Source organism: Procambarus clarkii, chromosome 81, assembly GCF_040958095.1.
Source record: "Procambarus clarkii isolate CNS0578487 chromosome 81, FALCON_Pclarkii_2.0, whole genome shotgun sequence".
Lineage (NCBI taxonomy): Eukaryota > Metazoa > Arthropoda > Malacostraca > Decapoda > Cambaridae > Procambarus > Procambarus clarkii.
The window spans coordinates 20,034,505-20,052,856 of NC_091230.1; the positions used below are offsets into that span (position 1 = coordinate 20,034,505).

Genomic DNA, 18,352 nt, shown 5'->3' on the forward strand with positions numbered 1-18,352 from the left:
AGCAGGTCTTCATGAGGCCAGTTTTACCATGTTTTATCTTCAAATATCTACGCAGATGTTTTAATTCAGACCATTATCTTAATTACCTTGGAATGTGAGGTAATTAGACATGTCGCCTTTTCTCGCGTGTGGAAGCAGATAAGAGGTAATGTTTATGTATAATATAAAATTTAAATATAATTTATATATAATTTATATATAATAATATTTGTTTGTAATAATCTGCTTTTATAATATTTGTTCTGGGTTGCCATCGTGAAATATCTCGCCATGGAATGACTTTTGTGAATGAAAAGTGTCAGAAAAATAATAGAATTATGATACGGTAATATTTTCAGACGTTGTGTACAGTTGCTTAGAGACGTCTCATGGCAGCCGTACCCGGGAGAGAGAGAGAGAGAGAGAGACAGACAGACAGACAGACAGACAGACAGACAGACAGACAGACAGACAGACAGACAGACAGACAGACAGACAGACAGACAGACACAGACAGACAGACAGACAGAGAGCTTGCCTGTACGCGTGCTGAGAATATGTTTCTTCATTCAGCTATCTGGCATTATTTCTCTGGTGAAACAAAAGCCTTAAGCGGGATGAATGGCTAATCCTTCCCGGGGCCCCTCACCATGTCCCCTCTATCCTCTCCCCTCACTCTTCTCTCACCACACCTCTCACTCTTCTCTCACCACACCTCTCACTCTTCTTCTCTCACCTCTCCCTTTCTAACATCCTCCGCCCGCTTCGTCGAGGCGGGCGGAGGATATTCATCGGAGGATGACCATTGTTCCAATCTTGCATGACGGAATGACGTATTTAACACGTTGCAATGCCGTCAGTGTGCAACAGCGGTGATGTGTGTGTGTCACGGGGTGACAGCTGTCATTTCAGAGTGCCACGGGGGTGATGTCTCTCTCACGGCGTGACAGGGGAGGGGAAACGGCACTAGACGGAAACCCAGGGGATGGACAGGGGGACATTGTATAAAATTGGACAAAGTCATTGGTTTTAAACGTTCTTGGCTAGAGTGTAAGAGGGGACAGACAGGGACAGGGGGGGGGGGCAGAGATACAGACAGTGGACAGGTAAGAGACAGATGCCGGGCGTAAGGATGGACTGTCACATGGGGGACTAAAATAGAGCAGTGTGGTAAGATTAGGGGGAGGGGGGGGGGAAGGGGGGCATGACATCAGTGGTGTTCAATCCCCCAACACTCCTCCTCCCCCCTCCCCTTCCATTGGCCCCTTTTCCTTCCCTCTCTCTCACATCTCTTCCTCTTCATTCTTTCCTGTCCACTAGTACTCTTCCACCCTCATTCCTCATTATTTTTACTTAATGTCAGGCATCCTGATCTTGTTTGAATTTGCGTCCCACTCTGTCTGTCTGTCTCTGTCTGTCTGTCTCTGTCTGTCTGTCTCTGTCTGTCTGTCTCTGTCTGTCTGTCTCTCTCTTTGTCAGAATTTGTCTCTCTTTGAATTTGCGTCCCCCTCCTGTCTCTCTCTCTCTCTCTCTCTCTCTCTCTCTCTCTCTCTCTCTCTCTCTCTCTCTCTCTCTCTCTTTCTCTCTCTTTCTCTCATACTCAGCAATGTTCCCAATCTTTTGATCTGTGCATTACCTTTAATGGGAGTAAATGGTGAATCTGTCTCACACACGCAAGGAGAACATTTTTGTCTGGGGGGATGGTAGGGGTTGACAAGACGATAGATACAGTTGACGAAGCCTGCTGGGTGTAGGTTACCTAGGTGCTGCTTGAGGTGGTGGTGCTGCTCCTGCTGCTTATGCTGCTGCTGGTGATGCTGTTCCTGTTCCTGCTGCTGCTGCTAGTTAGCGATAATTAGCCTGCCTGGAAGGGTAATTAGAAAGGATATTAAGAATTATCGTTTCTCGAAGGAGGAAGTGAGAGAGAGAGAGAGAGAGAGAGAGAGAGAGAGAGAGAGAGAGAGAGAGAGAGAGAGAGAGAGAGAGAGAGAGAGAGAGAGAGAGAGAGAGAGAGGGAGGGAGGAAGAGAGAGGGAGAGGCGAGGAGAGTTGGGTGGTGGTGAGGGAGAGATGGAGGGATATTAAGTATAAAAGACTCTCTCTCTCTCTCTCTCTCTCTCTCTCTCTCTCTCTCTCTCTCTCTCTCTCTCTCTCTCTCTCTCTCTCTCTCTCTCTCTCTCTCTCTCTCTCTCTCTCTCTCTCTCTCTCTCTCTTTCTCTCTCTCTCTCTCTCTCTCTCTCTCTCTCTCTCTCTCTCTCTCTCTCTCTCTCTCTCTCTCTCTCTGTCCTATTTTGTAGACCCCCACGTCCCTATATGTGTTTTCCCCTCCCTCTATCCACCCCCTTCATCCCTCCCTCCCTCCCATCCACCCCCTCCCTCCCTCCAGTTGCTGACCTGGAGAAACTGCTACGGTTCGAAACTATTCACTCCCTCCTCCTCTTGGTGGTGTGCCCAGCGTGGGGTTGAGAGCAGCAGGGCTCAGGTGGCCTTAATTAAACTCGCCTGATGCTCAACACAGGTGATTCTACTTCACATCCTCTTTTATAACGATGGGTGGCGGGTCCTGGGTTTAGTGGGTTGGTGTGGGGGGGGGGGGGGGTGTTGCAGAGGTTGTTGCTGTGGGTTGGGTGCAGAGGGGTACCGTGAGGTTGTTGGGGAAGGGGGAGGAGGGGGGGTTCGTTTGTGTGGGGTTCAGGAGGTGGGTATGGGGGGGGGGGGAAATGGGTGTATTTGTAGGGGGGGGGGTTATGGGTGTAGTTGTAGGGGGGGTTATGGGTGTAGTTGTAGGGGGGGGGTAATTTGTTTGGTTCTGGGGGGGGAGAGGGGGGATGAGGTTAGGATTTGGGTGGTTGTAAGACCGTAGTGAGGGAAGGTGATTGTTGGAGTTTGGTAGTTACTATGCGATTGTAGAGGCTAAAAAGAGTCTCGCTGCGTGCAGGTCGGCGTTCAATCCCCGACCGTCCACAAGTGGCTGGGCACCATCCTTTCCCCCCCCCACCCCCTCGTCCCATCCCAAATCCTTATCCTGACCCTTTCCCAGTGCTATATAGTCGTAACGACTTGGCGCTATCCCCTGGTAATTCCCTTCCCTTCTACTGATGTTTCGACACAAAGTGCGGAAATATACATGAAATATATATATATATATATATATATATATATATATTGTTAGAGAAAGAATAGATCTGGGATCCTTTTATTATTCGGTATTTACAAGAAAATAAAGTAAAATTCTTTATTTTCTTTATTTTAATGATCCCTATTAGTGCCAATGGTGCTATATAAAGCACCATTGAGCACCAGTCGTGCTATATAGAGCACCACTGAGCACCAGTCGTGCTATATAGAGCACCATTGAGCACCAGTCATGCAATATAGAGCACCACTGAGCACCAGTCGTGCTATATAAAGCACCATTGAGCACCAGTCGTGCTATATAGAGCACCACTGAGCACCAGTCGTGCTATATAGAGCACCACTGAGCACCAGTCATGCAGTGAATATCACTGCAAGTAGAAGTGGTGACTTAGCCACTGCGAGGAGAGGGGGGGGGTGTAGCAAAGGGAACTGGTGGGTAATGGGTAAGGGTTTAAGGGGTAAAGCACCAGTAAGGAGTTAAGGGGAGGATAAAGGGGTGATATCATATAAGCTGTGAAGGCGCTATCAGGGGGGGGGGTAAAGCCTTTGATGTTGTTTCTTTCAGGAGATTGGGGGTCATATCCTCCCCCTCTTTCCCCATCCCCCCCTTCCCCCCTGTCCTCTCACCCCCATCCCCTCCACATAGGGGGGGAGGGGATGGTGTTGGGGGGAGAGGGCAATACATCCATTCACTTAATTCAAAGCCAATTTTGTCATTATTGACCACTGCGTCAAATTTCCGGTGGTTTAACGAAGTGAAAAGCACTGTAATTTTGTACGCTCTCTCTCGTCTTATAGCGTGAGCATCAAGGATAAATTCGAACGCTTATGATTAGTCAAAAACCAATCCAGATTTGAGGCTTTGGAACGGACAAGCGCCCCACTCAACCGAACGCGTTCGATTTCTCACGAAATGAACCAATCCGTTGAAATTGCCACGGAACTGTTTCCCGCCGACGCATTTAATACGTCTATATTACGGTGCTTCAACATGAATATAACGTCTTTCATGGGATTAGTCGATTCCGTAAGAAATAGGACTATTAAGCGAAGGGACTGGACTGATTGGCGAATAAGCCGAACATCTTCACTAGGGGGACGTCAAGACCGGATAACACGCAGGTGTAACCGGACCTTGATTAGCTTGGGAGGGAGGGATTGGTGGGGGGGGGGGGGGGAGATTGGGAGGGAACGATCAGGAGAAAGCAGGAGATAGTAACTATTTGTTCGACTCTAATGACCATCATCACTAACTGCTCGTTCAGCTGTAACGACCCCTACCAGTATTATATATATATATATATATATATATATATATATATATATATATATATATATATATATATATATATATATATATATATATATATATATATATATATATATCCTGCCTTAATGGGGCGAATCTAACTTTTTTTATTGTATATGCACCAATCTTGTCTGGTTGTAAATTACCCGTATAAAGCAATTTACAGATACTTTAACCCAATTTACAAATACATTAACCCAATTTACAAATACATTAACCCAATTTACAGATACATTAACCCAATATACAGATACCTTAACCCAATATACAGATACCTTAACCCAATATACAGATACCTTAACCCAATATACAGATACCTTAACCCAATATACAGATACCTTAACCCAATATACAGATACATTAACCCAATTTACAGATACGTTAACCCAATTTACAGATACATTAACCCAATTTACAAATACATTAACCCAATTTACAAATACATTAAAAAAAATGATTTACGTGTCCCGCACACGTTTGAATTTCTGGGGGGCCTCATTACTGACATAATTTCTGCTTTAAGTGAGGACGGGGGAGGGGGGGGGGACCAGCCTCCCCCCCCCTGGGGGTGTGGGGGGGAGGTAGATATTGATAGTGAGCCGGAAATGACCTGACTCAGGGGTGGTAGGGGGTGGGAGGGGGGGGGTCACGGAGAGTGAGAGAAGAGGGAGATGGAGAGAGAGAGAGAGAGAAAGAGAGGAGATAATGTTGCACACTAACTCCCCTCCCCCCCCCCCCACAGAACTTTTTGAGTGTTGAGAATGGTGTAGCGTTGCAGATACTGCACAGTGTGCGACTCTCCAGTTGTAGAGCCCAACCGCTTCCACCCCGTCGTCTGCCTCACACACACCATTCAGCTTGAAGCTGGTAGCAGAAGTGGTAGGTTAGGTTAGGGTGTTAGGGAGGCAGGCAAGCAGGTTGTTAGGTAGGCAGGTAGGTTGTTAAGTAGGTAAACAGGCAGTCTGGTTGTTAGGGAGGCAAGTAGGTTGTTAGGTAGGTAAACAGGCAAGTAGGTTGTTAGGTAGGCAGGTAGGTTGTTAGGTAGGCAGGCAGGTTGTTAAGTAGGTAAACAGGCAGTCTGGTTGTTAGGGAGGCAAGTAGGTTGTTAGGTAGGTAAACAGGCAAGTAGGTTGTTAGGTAGGCAGGCAGGTTGTTAGGGAGGCAAACAAGCAAACAGACACGAAGGCAAAACTACAAATTAGTTAATCACTTGGGGAAAATAAGTGTACAGTAGAGCAAACAAGGAAGCAAGAAAATGATTAAGCAGGAAAACAAGACATCAATTATACAAACACGTAATCAAGCAAGCAGCCAAACAAGCCAACAGACAATTAGCGAATCATAAGCAAACAATTGCCACTATCGTAATTCACACACCTGATGTTTGCTTGCGTCAGGTGTGTGTGTGTGTGTGTGTGTGTGTGTGTGTGTGTGTGTGTGTGTGTGTGTGTGTGTGTGTGAATTTACTATGTGTATCCGCAGAACTGAGTTATTAGCTCTTGGACGCCGTCTTTCTGACCAATTTATATGTTTCTCTATGTTTATTATATATATTTCTCCTCTCTCTCTCTCTCTCTCTCTCTCTCTCTCTCTCTCTCTCTCTCTCTCTCTCTCTGTCTCTCTCTGTCTCTCTCTCTCTCTCTCTCTCTCTCTCACACACACCGACCAAAAAGCCAGAGCTCAAGCACCGCAAGCACAATTAGGTGAGTACACACACATAGGGATCTGGTAGCTGAGTGGACAGCGCGCAGGACTCGTAATTCTGTGGCCCGGGTTCGATTCCTGGACCAGGCAGAAACAAATGGGCAAAGTTTCTTTCACCCCCTGATGCCCCTGTTACCTAGCAGTAAATAGGTACCTGGGAGTTAGACAGCTGTTACGGGCTGCTTCTGGGGGTATGTAACAAGGAGGAGGCCTGGTCGAGGACCGGGCCGCGGGGACGCTAAGCCCCGAAATCATCTCAAGATAACAGTGAAAGACTGGAAACCTGCATAAGTATATATGTGGCTTCACTAGAGGAGTAGGTACTGCCAACTGTATAGCAACATTATTAGGAACAGTTAGCTCAGGTCCAGCTATAGTGATCTTCCTTGATCTAGAAAAAGCATTTGAACTTGCAAGCCCGCAAGCAATATTACACACCTTAGTTAAAAAAGGCGTAAAGGGAAACATGCTAGCATGGATTCAAGATTACCTAAGTCACAGGTATGCCAGAGTAAAGTTGCAAGGACAAGTGTCGGACTACCACTTGCATGAGAATGGGACTCTACAAGGAGGAGTCCTCAGTCCTAGTCTTTTTAACATCCTTATGGAAAACCTGGTTACCATGACATTTACAGAAGGGGTTAAATTGCTAAGTTATGCTGATGATATAGCATTAGTCATTACAGGTACTTTACTTCTAAATAAAGCACAAGGTGCATTAGATAAAGTAACATCTGAATGCAGCATTTTAGGGCTAAAAATATCTACACAGAGGTCTAAGATAATGAGACTAGGCGGCAAGACTCCAGACAGGCACCTACGCATTCAAGACATTAACCTTCAGTGGGTTACACAATATCAATATCTCGGAGTGTGGGATAGATTCTAAAATGACATTCAACAAGCTCATTCAATATCTGAAGGAGAAAGCAGAATCACGACTGAATATAATGAGAGCAATGACAGGGCCTCGTGTATGAGCGGGACACAAAGTGTTAAGAATGTTTTACATACACGCCGTTCGTTCCCTGGTTGATTATGCAGCGCCTGCCTTACTCACTCTTTCTCCTGGACAGTGGGCAAACGTTGAGGTTATTCAGAATGATGCAATGCGAATCATAACAGGAGCTCCCAGATGGACTAAAATACTGAACCTAAGACGAGAAACCAGCTAACGTCAATTGAAATAAGGGTAACAGGGATTGCTGCGTGCATGCTGACCAAAATATTGACTAGACCTAGAATCGATTCACTTAAAGATATAATCACCGGAGCATTAACTCTGAACAGAAGAGCCTCCAATAGCAACAGGTGGACCCATTGTGCGATAAACACCATTAATACATTCGATATAACAAACACAGTCACTGAGAAGGGTGTCAACGAAATACATGCAGACTTTGTCATGCATGTACCCTTGGGAATCTCTGCCAGCAGACTAAGATTATGGCTCTTGAAGGAAAAAAGAAGACGACTAACCCTCATCTGTTATGCAACATTGCACAGATGCATATAGAACCAAACTAGGTATTTGACAGCTTCACTTACTTCACAGATGGATCAGTAGACCAGCAGGGACAAGAAACCGGAGCTGCAGTTAAAGCAGGAAACTATAAATACTTGGAGACTCTCAAATGGGTGTTCAACTTTACAAACAGAGATGCTAGCCATTCAAAAAAGCTTTGGACCATGCTCTTGCTGAACATCGACAACATGTTATCATCCATACAGATTCGAGAACTGCCATTGAAACCTTGCAACAAGAACACATGCGTGACAACATCCATCTGATCACAAATGTCATATCATTAATGCAAACATTCAAACGACAAGGCCGACGGGTACTTATCAACTGGGTGCCAAGTCATGTGGGAATAATAGGAAATGACATTGCAGACGAAGCTGCAAAACTTGCAACTAAGAGAAGAAATGTAGACATTTACATACCACAGAGTCTATCACAGATTAAGAAAGCAATAGGAAATAGAGCAATGCAAAAGATGTACAGTGACCACAACACAGCAGTTGCAACATCAGGATCTGCGGTTTGGTACAAGAATTCAACCAACTACGAACCACTTAGTTTGATGACAGTGAGCAGTAGAACAGAAGAAGAACACTTACATCGCATCAGGCTTGGATACCCATGTGCATAAGAAATAGGTTTACAGGTTCCGGAAGATGAGAGGAAATGTCAGCACTGTGGAGAAATGACCGACAGACCACTGGAACATTATCTAACACAGTGCACAGTTACAAACCTAATAAAATTTCAACTTGGATTCAACAGAGCAGAAGTTGTTAAACACGTGGGACAAAATCTTACTGAAGCGACCATACGAGTCATAAATACTCATACTCCGCCTAAGTAATACAGAAACAAGTAACACTTAGTGAGCCAACCAGAGGCTTAGGGCCCGCGCAGGAATATCCCTGAAAAAATAAAAAAAAATATTATTCTCTATCCAATCACGGCTGTTCCTCTACTTCTCTATCCAGTCACAGCTGTTCCTCTACTTCTCTATCCAGTCACAGCTGTTCCTCTACCTCTCTATCCAGTCACAGCTGTTCCTCTACCTCTCTATCCAGTCACAGCTGTTCCTCTACTTCTCTATCCAGTCACAGCTGTTCATCTATCCCTCTATCCAGTCACAGCTGTTCATCTACCTCTCTATCCAGTCACAGCTGTTCATCTACTTCTCTATCCAGTCACAGCTGTTCCTCTACCTCTCTATCCAGTCACAGCTGTTCCTCTACTTCTCTATCCAGTCACAGGTGTTCCTCTACTTCTCTATCCAGTCACAGCTGTTCCTCTAACCCTCTATCCAGTCACAGCTGTTCCTCTACTTCCCTATTCGACTTCTACAAATGTTTTCAGAGTTTGCGTGAATGTATGCTACTTGGCAAGTTGTTTCATAGTTACTTAAACTACACCCCATTTGCTAACGGGTATTTTGCCAATTGATTACCCCAAATAAAAACTTACCCAATTCAAGTGGATTGGAGTGGGCTTTAATTTCGAGTTAATAATTCTAGTTCAGTTGGTTAAACCCCTGTTGAACCTCCTTTAAACCCCTGTTAAACCCCAGGAATACGTACTCGACTGTGGGAGGACCAAGATGGCGGCCAATGGCAAGCGTAGTTGGGTTGTAAGCGTGTTGTTGAACAAGATGGCACACCTTGGAGAATTGAGTCTTAAGTGGAACACTACGATGGCAGGTGACTGACAACCCCACAACCCTCCCTCCAGGGGAAAATATAGGGTTGTGAAGGGTCGGTTGTGGTGATGGAGAGGTTGTGTTGTAGGATGACGTCGGTGTTAGGGAGAAAGAGCTGTGAGGGGTTTTTGGTGGGGGTTAGTGAGACGTGGTATATTCCGGATCTTGTATTGGTATATAATACGTTTACACAGAGAGAGAGAGAGAGAGAGAGAGATTAGGTTTCTCTGTGAGAAATAGTTTCATCACTAGTATTCACTTGGGCTGGCTTGGGAGAGAGCAGCGTTTAAAGTTGGATTGCCAGACGATCAGTCCTCTACCCCCCTCTCTCTTTCCTCCCCCACCCCCCCTTCCTCTCTCCCTCCCTCTCTTTCCTCCTCCTCCCCCCCCTCTCTCTCTCTCTCTCTCTCTCTCTCTCTCTCTCTCTCTCTCTCTCTCTCTCTCTCTCTCTCTCTCTCTCTCTCTCTCTCTCTCTCTCTCTCTACTGTGTTCTGTCCTCGACCTTCTCCTTTATCACTGTTAATATAAAATTATTTCAAATAAAAAAATAATGTGAAATATTTACATCTTTTAAAAACTGAGGTTCACTTCATTATTTGTTGATTAAGCGTTCATTTTTGTTAACGCTAAAGGTGCGTTTTCTCATCAAAATAATCTCTCATCTTTTAGGCCTCATAATACGATGTGTGTATAACTTAAAAACGTATTTTTTTTAACTGTTTCGCTTAGTAAATTGGCTTGATGTTATACTCGAGTCTTTCCTAATAAGTCCCGTTTTCTGTTAATGTTTTCACGTTTTCTCATAATTGATGCATTTTCTGTTGTTCGGTCCGCTTAGTAAATTGGCTTGATGTTATACTCAAGTCTATCCTAATAAGTCCCGTTTTCTGTTAATGTTTTCACGTTTTCTCATAATTGTTGTATTTTCTGTTGTTCGGTCCGCGTTTTCTGTTCGTTGTTTGGGGGATCTTGTTCGTGGGAATACAGTGTTACACTCATGCGATTGTGGAAAATAAAATAAAAAAATCTGGAAACCTTAAGCCACGTAGTATGGAAATAGCTGACACTCAACAAGTGTGGAAGGGGGGAGGCGGTGGATGGGGTGGATGAGGGGGGGGGGGAGGCGGTGGATGAGGGGGGGGGGTTGATGGGGGTGGATAGCAAGACGTACCAGAAATGTGATAAAGGGGACGGAAAGATAGGAAAAATGGACGAGTGAGAGAGAGGGGGAGAGAGAGAGAGAGAGGGAGGGGGAGAGAGAGGGGGGAGGGAGAGAGAGGGAGGGGGAGAGAGGGGAGGGGGAGAGAGGGGGGAGGGAGAGAGAGGGAGGGGGAGAGAGAGGGAGGGGGAGAGAGATGGAGGGGGAGAGAGAGGGAGGGGGAGAGAGGGAGGGAGAAAGGGAGAGAGAGAAGGAGAGGGAGGGAGGGAGAAAGAGAGAGAGAGAGAGAGGAAGCGGGTACCTGGCGGACACTAAAGTTAATGTGAGATATTATGTCACCTGTGAGGCACGACAACGGAGAATATTAATATCCGAGGAAGAGGAAGAAGAGAAGGAGGAATAGAAGGAACAGGAGAGTAAAAGGGAAAGCTGCTTCACGGTCCAGGGTTCGAGTCCCGCATATTACTCTCCAGAACGTCATTTTCAACTATCATTTGAAGTAATTGTCCAACGGTTTGCCTTACTGATATCGTCGAAGTTCTGAGATGAGAGTCAGAGGCCAAACATAACTTGTTCTTAGAAAGTACGTATATGTACTGTCACCTCTTAAGACTGCGTATATTAGGCCAAGGATTGCTTATTTAGGTTTAAGATTGCTTATTTAGGGCTAAGATTGCTTATTTAGGCCTAAGATTGCTTATTTAGGCCTAAGATTGCTTATTTAGGCCTAAGATTGCTTATTTAGGCCTAGGATTGCATATTTTGGCCCAATATTGCTTATTTAGGCCTAAGATTGCATATTTAGGCGTAAGATTGCATATTTAGGCCTAAGATTGCATATTTAGGCCTAATATTGCTTATTTAGGCCTAATATTGCTTATTTAGGCCTAATATTGCTTATTTAGGCCTAATATTGCTTATTTAGGCCTAATATTGCTTATTTAGGCCTAATATTGCTTATTTAGGCCTAATATTGCTTATTTAGGCCTTTCACAGGCCTAAATATAGGCTGACAATTAAGATTGTTCATATTATGAACAATTGAACAATATATCGTGACCTATAGTGGTGTAAGGCGTGTGTGCTTGGGATTCGACACTGTATACCCAGTGTACAGGGTCGAATCCTCCTTAGGAGGATCCTTGCTGGTTTTCTCCATCTTGTCTTTATTATTGAGAGTTATTCTCTCGCTCTCCTTTACTAAGTTCTGTTTAATTTATTTATTTCGCTTTTGTGGAAGTTTAATGATATTAGGCCTATTAGGCGTCTGGTTATATGTTGCGTCATGCAAAGGGGGGGCGTTGTTGCGTCATGCAAGGGGGGGCGTTGTTGCGTCATGCAAGGGGGGGCGTTGTTGCGTCATGCAAGGGGGGGGCGTTGTTGCGTCATGCAAGGGGGAACATTGTTGCGTCTTGCAAGGGGGGGCATTGTTGCGTCATGCAAGGGGGGGCATTGTTGCGTCATGCAAGGGGGGCGTTGTTGCGTCATGTAAGAGGGCATTGTTGCGTCTTGCAAGGAGGACATTGTTGCGTCATGTAAGAGGGCATTGTTGCGTCTTGCAAGGGGGACATTGTTGCGTCATGTAAGGGGAACGTTGTTGCGTCTTGCAAAGGGGGATATTGTGTGTTGCGTCATGCAAGGGGGGCATTGTTGCGTCATGCAAGGGAGATATCGTCATAGAGAGAGAGAGAGGGGGGGAGGGGTCCGTCCCCCTTCAAATTCAAAATATTCAAATTCAAAGACGTTATTCACAACATTTATACCCATATAGGTGGGTCAGTTTACATTAATTTACATTAAATCATATACCTAGGAAAAAAATTATATAGCGTAAAATCTAATCACTATAACTATGCGTTGTATAATTTAAAAAAAAAAATATTACAGTTGACAAATTCAGAACATTTATTGATAACAATTTCTACAAATCATTACAGTAGCGATTGGGCTCGACAAACATAACGTCGAGTCTAAATCACAATTGCTTTGTTGATTTAAAGTAACATTAAATATTTTGAAAGGTGATATATATGAAAAAAACAATTGTAGTTTACCATGTAACACCGTAAAGGTGTTTTGTTTAGGTTTATTTAATATATATCTATAGTACATGAGTCAGGTCAGACAAGGATTTTGAGAGGCGCCATTCTGTCGGTCTGAAACTCACAGCCGCCGCGATAGGCTGTCCTCTGCTCTGCTCCGATGGCTGTCCTCTGCTCTGCTCCGATGGCTGTTCTCTGCTCTGGTCCGATGGCTGTCCTCTGCTCTGGTCCGATGGCTGTCCTCTGCTCTGGTCCGATGGCTGTCCTCTGCTCTGCTCCGATGGTTGTCCTCTGCTCTGCTCCGATGGCTGTCCTCTGCTCTGCTCCGATGGCTGTCCTCTGCTCTGCTCCGATGGCTGTCCTCTGCTCTGCTCCGATGGCTGTCCTCTGCTCTGCTCCGATGGCTGTCCTCTGCTCTGGTCCGATGGCTGTCCTCTGCTCTGCTCCGATGGCTGTCCTCTGCTCTGCTCCGATGGCTGTTCTCTGCTCTGGTCCGATGGCTGTCCTCTGCTCTGGTCCGATGGCTGTCCTCTGCTCTGCTCCGATGGCTGTCCTCTGCTCTGCTCCGATGGCTGTCCTCTGCTCTGCTCCGATGGCTGTCCTCTGCTCTGCTCCGATGGCTGTCCTCTGCTCTGCTCCGATGGCTGTCCTCTGCTCTGCTCCGATGGCTGTCCTCTGCTCTGCTCCGATGGCTGTCCTCTGCTCTGGTCCGATGGCTGTCCTCTGCTCTGCTCCGATGGCTGTCCTCTGCTCTGATCCGATGGCTGTCCTCTGCTCTGCTCCGATGGCTGTCCTCTGCTCTGCTCTGATGGCTGTTATCTCTTATCCTCTCGAATCTATCGCTCTGAGTATATATTGGGAAACCTAGTAGCTAACTCCGCCCACAAGTAGATAGCCTCAGGCATTCTACCAAGCCACACCTAAAACAGGCGGCTTGTTTGAAGGCTATCAGGCTACAATTATCAGATAAGCAGAAGCAAGGTGAAATTCGCATGAACTGACCTCGGGTCAACTTGAGGTCATTAACGCTTAGAGGTGTGAGTTTCAGGCCGACAGACTGGCGCCTCTCAAATCCTTGTCTGGCCTGACTCGTGTACTATAGATATATATTAAATAAACTAAACACCTTTACGTGTTACAACTATTAGAGTGGTAGAGGATATATTGGCACAATTGATAAAAAAAATCAAATAATATTAGGATGATATAAGGTAATTTAAATAACTAATGTATACTAATCATCCCACGAATTACAATTTTGTCCACACTATCAATATTTTACATCTATTAGGACTCGTTAGGCTTTTTTTTTGGATCAAAAATCACTCAGAATACACACACAAGTGACTCATCATAGATGTGACTTCACTATGACTCAAAATGGCTGTGAGTAAGCCGTCTCTTTGTGCCACGTGTTAGTTTTTAATAACAAAATATCAAGTCGAAGGGTTTCGAACCTGTCCTCTCTGTGTCTGTCTCTGTGTCTCTCTGCGAACCAGTTGATATATGCTGGAGTGCAGAGCTGCGGGGGGTTGGGGGGGGGGGGGGATGGGGGGATGGTTTCATGGGGTGGGGGTTTGGAGAGGTGGGGGAAGGTAGTGTACTTGGTTGGGGTCACCTATCCACCTGCTTGCCACTCGCCCACCTGCCTTCCTCTGGTACTGTCTTCTTCCTTCCTCCTGTCCCTTTCATCAAATTTCCTTCCCTTTCCCTAAGCCTTAATCATCTCTTTATTCCTTCCTGCCTTCCTCCCTTTCTCTTACCTGACCCTCCCTTCCCTTCTTCCCACCCTCCCACGCCCCTCCCTCCACCAGTCGTGGTATGGGGCTTCGCCCAAAACCGAACAAATTACATCTCGACATCCAATTTAAGTGATGCAGGCGGAGACCCTCCCACGCTTGACCTTGTGGCCCGCTGGTGGCCCTGCTGGTGGCCTGCTGGTGGCCCCGCTGGTGGCCCCGCTGGTGGCCCGCTGGTGGCCCGCTGGTGGCCCCGCTGGTGGCCCCGCTTGTGGCCCCGCTGGTGGCCCGCTGGTGGCCTGCTGGTGGCCCCGCTGGTGGCCCGCTGGTGGCCCCGCTGGTGGCCCCGCTGGTGGCCCCGCTGGTGGCCCCGCTGGTGGCCCCGCTTGTGGCCCCGCTGGTGGCCCGCTGGTGGCCCCGCTGGTGGCCCTGCTGGTGGCCTGCTGGTGGCCTGCTGGTGGCCTGCTGGTGGCCTGCTGGTGGCCCGTTGGTGGCCCTCTGGTGGGGTGGCGTTTCCAGCGTTCCAGGAGTACTTGCAGTACTTCTATTATCCAGGGGACTCTGCTAGGCTGTGGAGAATTATACTAAACCTTGGTGTAAATTTAGAGTTCCAGGCGATGTTTACGGCGAGATTTCCGTGTCCTCCTGACGTCTCTGTCCCTCGCCTGCTGGGCAGGTGGGTGGGCGCTTAGAGCGTGTGGGTGGGTGCGGGACGGGTGGAGGGTGGACGGAGGGTAGGTTTGAAGGGGTGGACGAAGGGTAGTCTACCCTCGTCTCTCGGCTGATAGTTCCAACAATAGACTTACTGAGGTATTCGCCAATTTCACAGCTCAAGTGAGGCATTTGAGGGCGAGGTAGGACAATAGTTCCCAGGAATAATGGCAATTACCTGTTGTTTGGGGGTGATGGACACCCCCAAAACCCCCCCTCTTCTCCCTCATATGGGGGGGGGGGGGTTAGAAATAGGATTAGTTATCTGGACTGGGGTGTTCTCCCAACTCCCCCCCCCCCCTTTTCACCTTCAATCAACTCTTGACCCCTGAAAGATTCGAATCTGGTCAACCTAAGGGGCCTTCAAACCCCTTGGCATGTTATACACTATACCCAGTCTGTGGCCGAGTGGTTATTGTGCTGGATATGCTAAGGGGCATGGAGTTCCAAGGCCTGACCGGGTTCGAATCCTTCAGGGGTCAAGGGTTTTTATGGGAAGTAGTTGCAAGAAGCAGGTATGGTGTTATATGCCAACCACGCCCCTCCCCTCACGCCCCCCTCCCTCCCCTCCCCCCTCACGCCCGTCCCCCCCACACCCCTACCACCGGCGCTACACCTCACTTAATTATTTCGCCGCCACACATTACTTCTTATAGCTACTTAAGCTTAACTTGTTTGTGGCGAGGAAGAGGAGAAGGAGGAGGGGGAGGAGGAGGGGGAGGAGGAGGAAGAGGAAGTAGGGAAGGCGAGAGGAGGAGGAGGTAGGTAAGGGAACGGAAAGAAAGGGGAAAAAAGGGGAAAGATAATAAACGGGAAGACAAGCAGTAAGTCTGAGAAGTGAGGCATAGAGAGAGAGGGGGGGGAGGAGGATAGGTGTGGGTGGGGAGGGATCAGTTCCCAGTAACACAACCAGTTACCAGTCTAACTGGAGGCTGTAGTGTCCACTCAGCGCCCCCTCAAGACTGTTCATCCAGGCTCCGGCCGCTTTAAAAGAACTGTCGTAGATTGCTCTCTACCATGTCATCATAAACTATATTTTCTACTACCTTAAGAAATATATATATATATATTTTTGCGGTGATGCCCCATCACCACCACAATCACCACAAGGTGCCCCCGGCCCCATGGGGGACAATAGCCCCCTGTGTAGTCCCAGAAGATGGGGGTCCTACACCCCCTCACGCCCCCCTACCATACGCCATTATGGGGTCCAGGATACGCTGGCTCTTCTTTCGCTTGAGCTATTCAGTGACCACCTAAAAAGCAGTGTAAGAGAGAAAAGGGTCTAAATGTCCTGACCTTTTGGGCGGAGTAATGAGTCTCTTGCAGACAGCGGCAGAAGGTCTTAGTCCAAGTCTCCTAGACCAGAACTGATCTCTTCAAGCTCCCCCTCCACCCCCCACCCCACTCCCCACCCCTCCCTCCACCCCCTTCCTCTTTTAAAGAAAACGGGATACATGTTTCAAGTTGTCAGTCCACCGTGAGTGTGTGTATTTCTATCTTAATAACGACTGCCAAATGATGTCTCGTTCAGTCTGAAGATTACATCGTGTGTGTGTGTGTGTTTCTGGCGATGTCTGGGTGGCCGGTCGATGCACACTTTCTCTCTCTCTCTACATATATATACATATACTATACATATATATTATACATATACAGGGGTATACAGCCTTCAGTCCTTCCCCCCCCCCCCCTCCCCCTCGCCCGCTCTCATGTAGCCCTTGACTGGGCGTAATGACGGGAGACACGAGTGTCCGGGAGATCGTCTCTGGCTGGAGAGGACGGCGAGGGTCGCTGTAACACCCCAGAACGCACTGAGCGTGGGTCGCTGGGGAAGAACGCGAGCTTTGAAGCAGAGCGTGGGTTCGGGGGGGCCAGAAGATTAGCTCAAACGACGCAAAATGGAGCAAGAAAGCTCCCCTCTCTCTCTCTCCCCCGGACTGGGGGGGGGTGGACGGGAAGATTGGGAGAAAGGGGGGATTGGTGTCAACCCAACCAATCACTGTTCGAGACAGTAAACTCTATTGTCTAACTACCATTGATGGAACAGTACCCGCGAATGGTCATTACCTTTCCCCATGCCCCTCAGAGGGGCAGTTACTTGGGGTAGTTCATTGTCGTTAATAGTCTCCTCTATTAATAGTTTGGTTAGTCACCATTACGTGATCTATTGTATTTCACGGTCACTCCTTTGACCTCTGTGAGGATCACTGTAATCAGGTCATTCCAGGAACCTCACCTCAAACCTCACCCCACCTCACACCTCACCCCACCTCACCCCTCACCTCACCTCACTTCCGGGAAGCAGTTTCCTAGACAGTTAATAATGAGTTGCAGACGAGGAGACACAATAACATATCCGAAATATGTTGACCAAACCACACACACTAGAAAGTGAAAGGACGACGACGTTTCGGCCCGTCGTGGACCATTCTCAAGTCGATTGTGGCTTGACACAGTCGACTTGAGAATGGTCCAGGACGGACCGAAACGTCGTCGTCCCATCATTTTCTAGTGTGTGGTTTGGTCGAAATATAGAGTTAATTGGTCCGTTAATGAAGACGTTTAGCGACGCTATAGATATCGGGTCCTTTGGTAGTAATGTGGTGTCACGATATCAGTTTTAAGGACAGATTATAGATGGGAATTACAACCCGATATAGATGGTATAATTCAACTTATGAATTTAGCGACCCGTATACAAAATCGTTCGTGACAAACGCGATTCTATGATCGACCTCCCCATTGCAAGGTAATTTACATATCGACCTCCCCATTGCAAGGTAATTTACATACGATCGACCTCCCTATTGCAAGGTAATTTACATATCGACCTCCCTATTGCAAGGTAATTTACATACGATCGACCTCCCTATTGCAAGGTAATTTACATATCGACCTCCCCATTGCAAGGTAATTTACATATCGACCTCCCCATTGCAAGGTAATTTACATACGATCGACCTCCCCATTGCAAGGTAATTTACATATCGACCTCCCCATTGCAAGGTAATTTACATATCGACCTCCCCATTGCAAGGTAATTTACATATCGACCTCCCTATTGCAAGGTAATTTACATAAGATCGACCTCCCCATTGCAAGGTAATTTACATATCGACCTCCCCATTGCAAGGTAATTTACATATCGACCTCCCCATTGCAAGGTAATTTACATACGATCGACCTCCCCATTGCAAGGTAATTTACATACGATCGACCTCCCCATAGCAAGGTAATTTACATACGATCGACCTCCCCATTGCAAGGTAATTTACATACGATCGACCTCCCTATTGCAAGGTAATTTACATATGATCGACCTCCCCATTGCAAGGTAATTTACATACGATC

The 18,352-nt window shown here is 46.9% G+C and overlaps 1 protein-coding gene across 1 annotated transcript in view; it reads left to right on the forward strand.

Annotated features, from left to right (window-relative positions):
• LOC123748939 (serine-rich adhesin for platelets) overlaps positions 1-18,352 on the forward strand; it is a 357,404-nt gene that overhangs the window by 184,071 nt on the left and 154,981 nt on the right.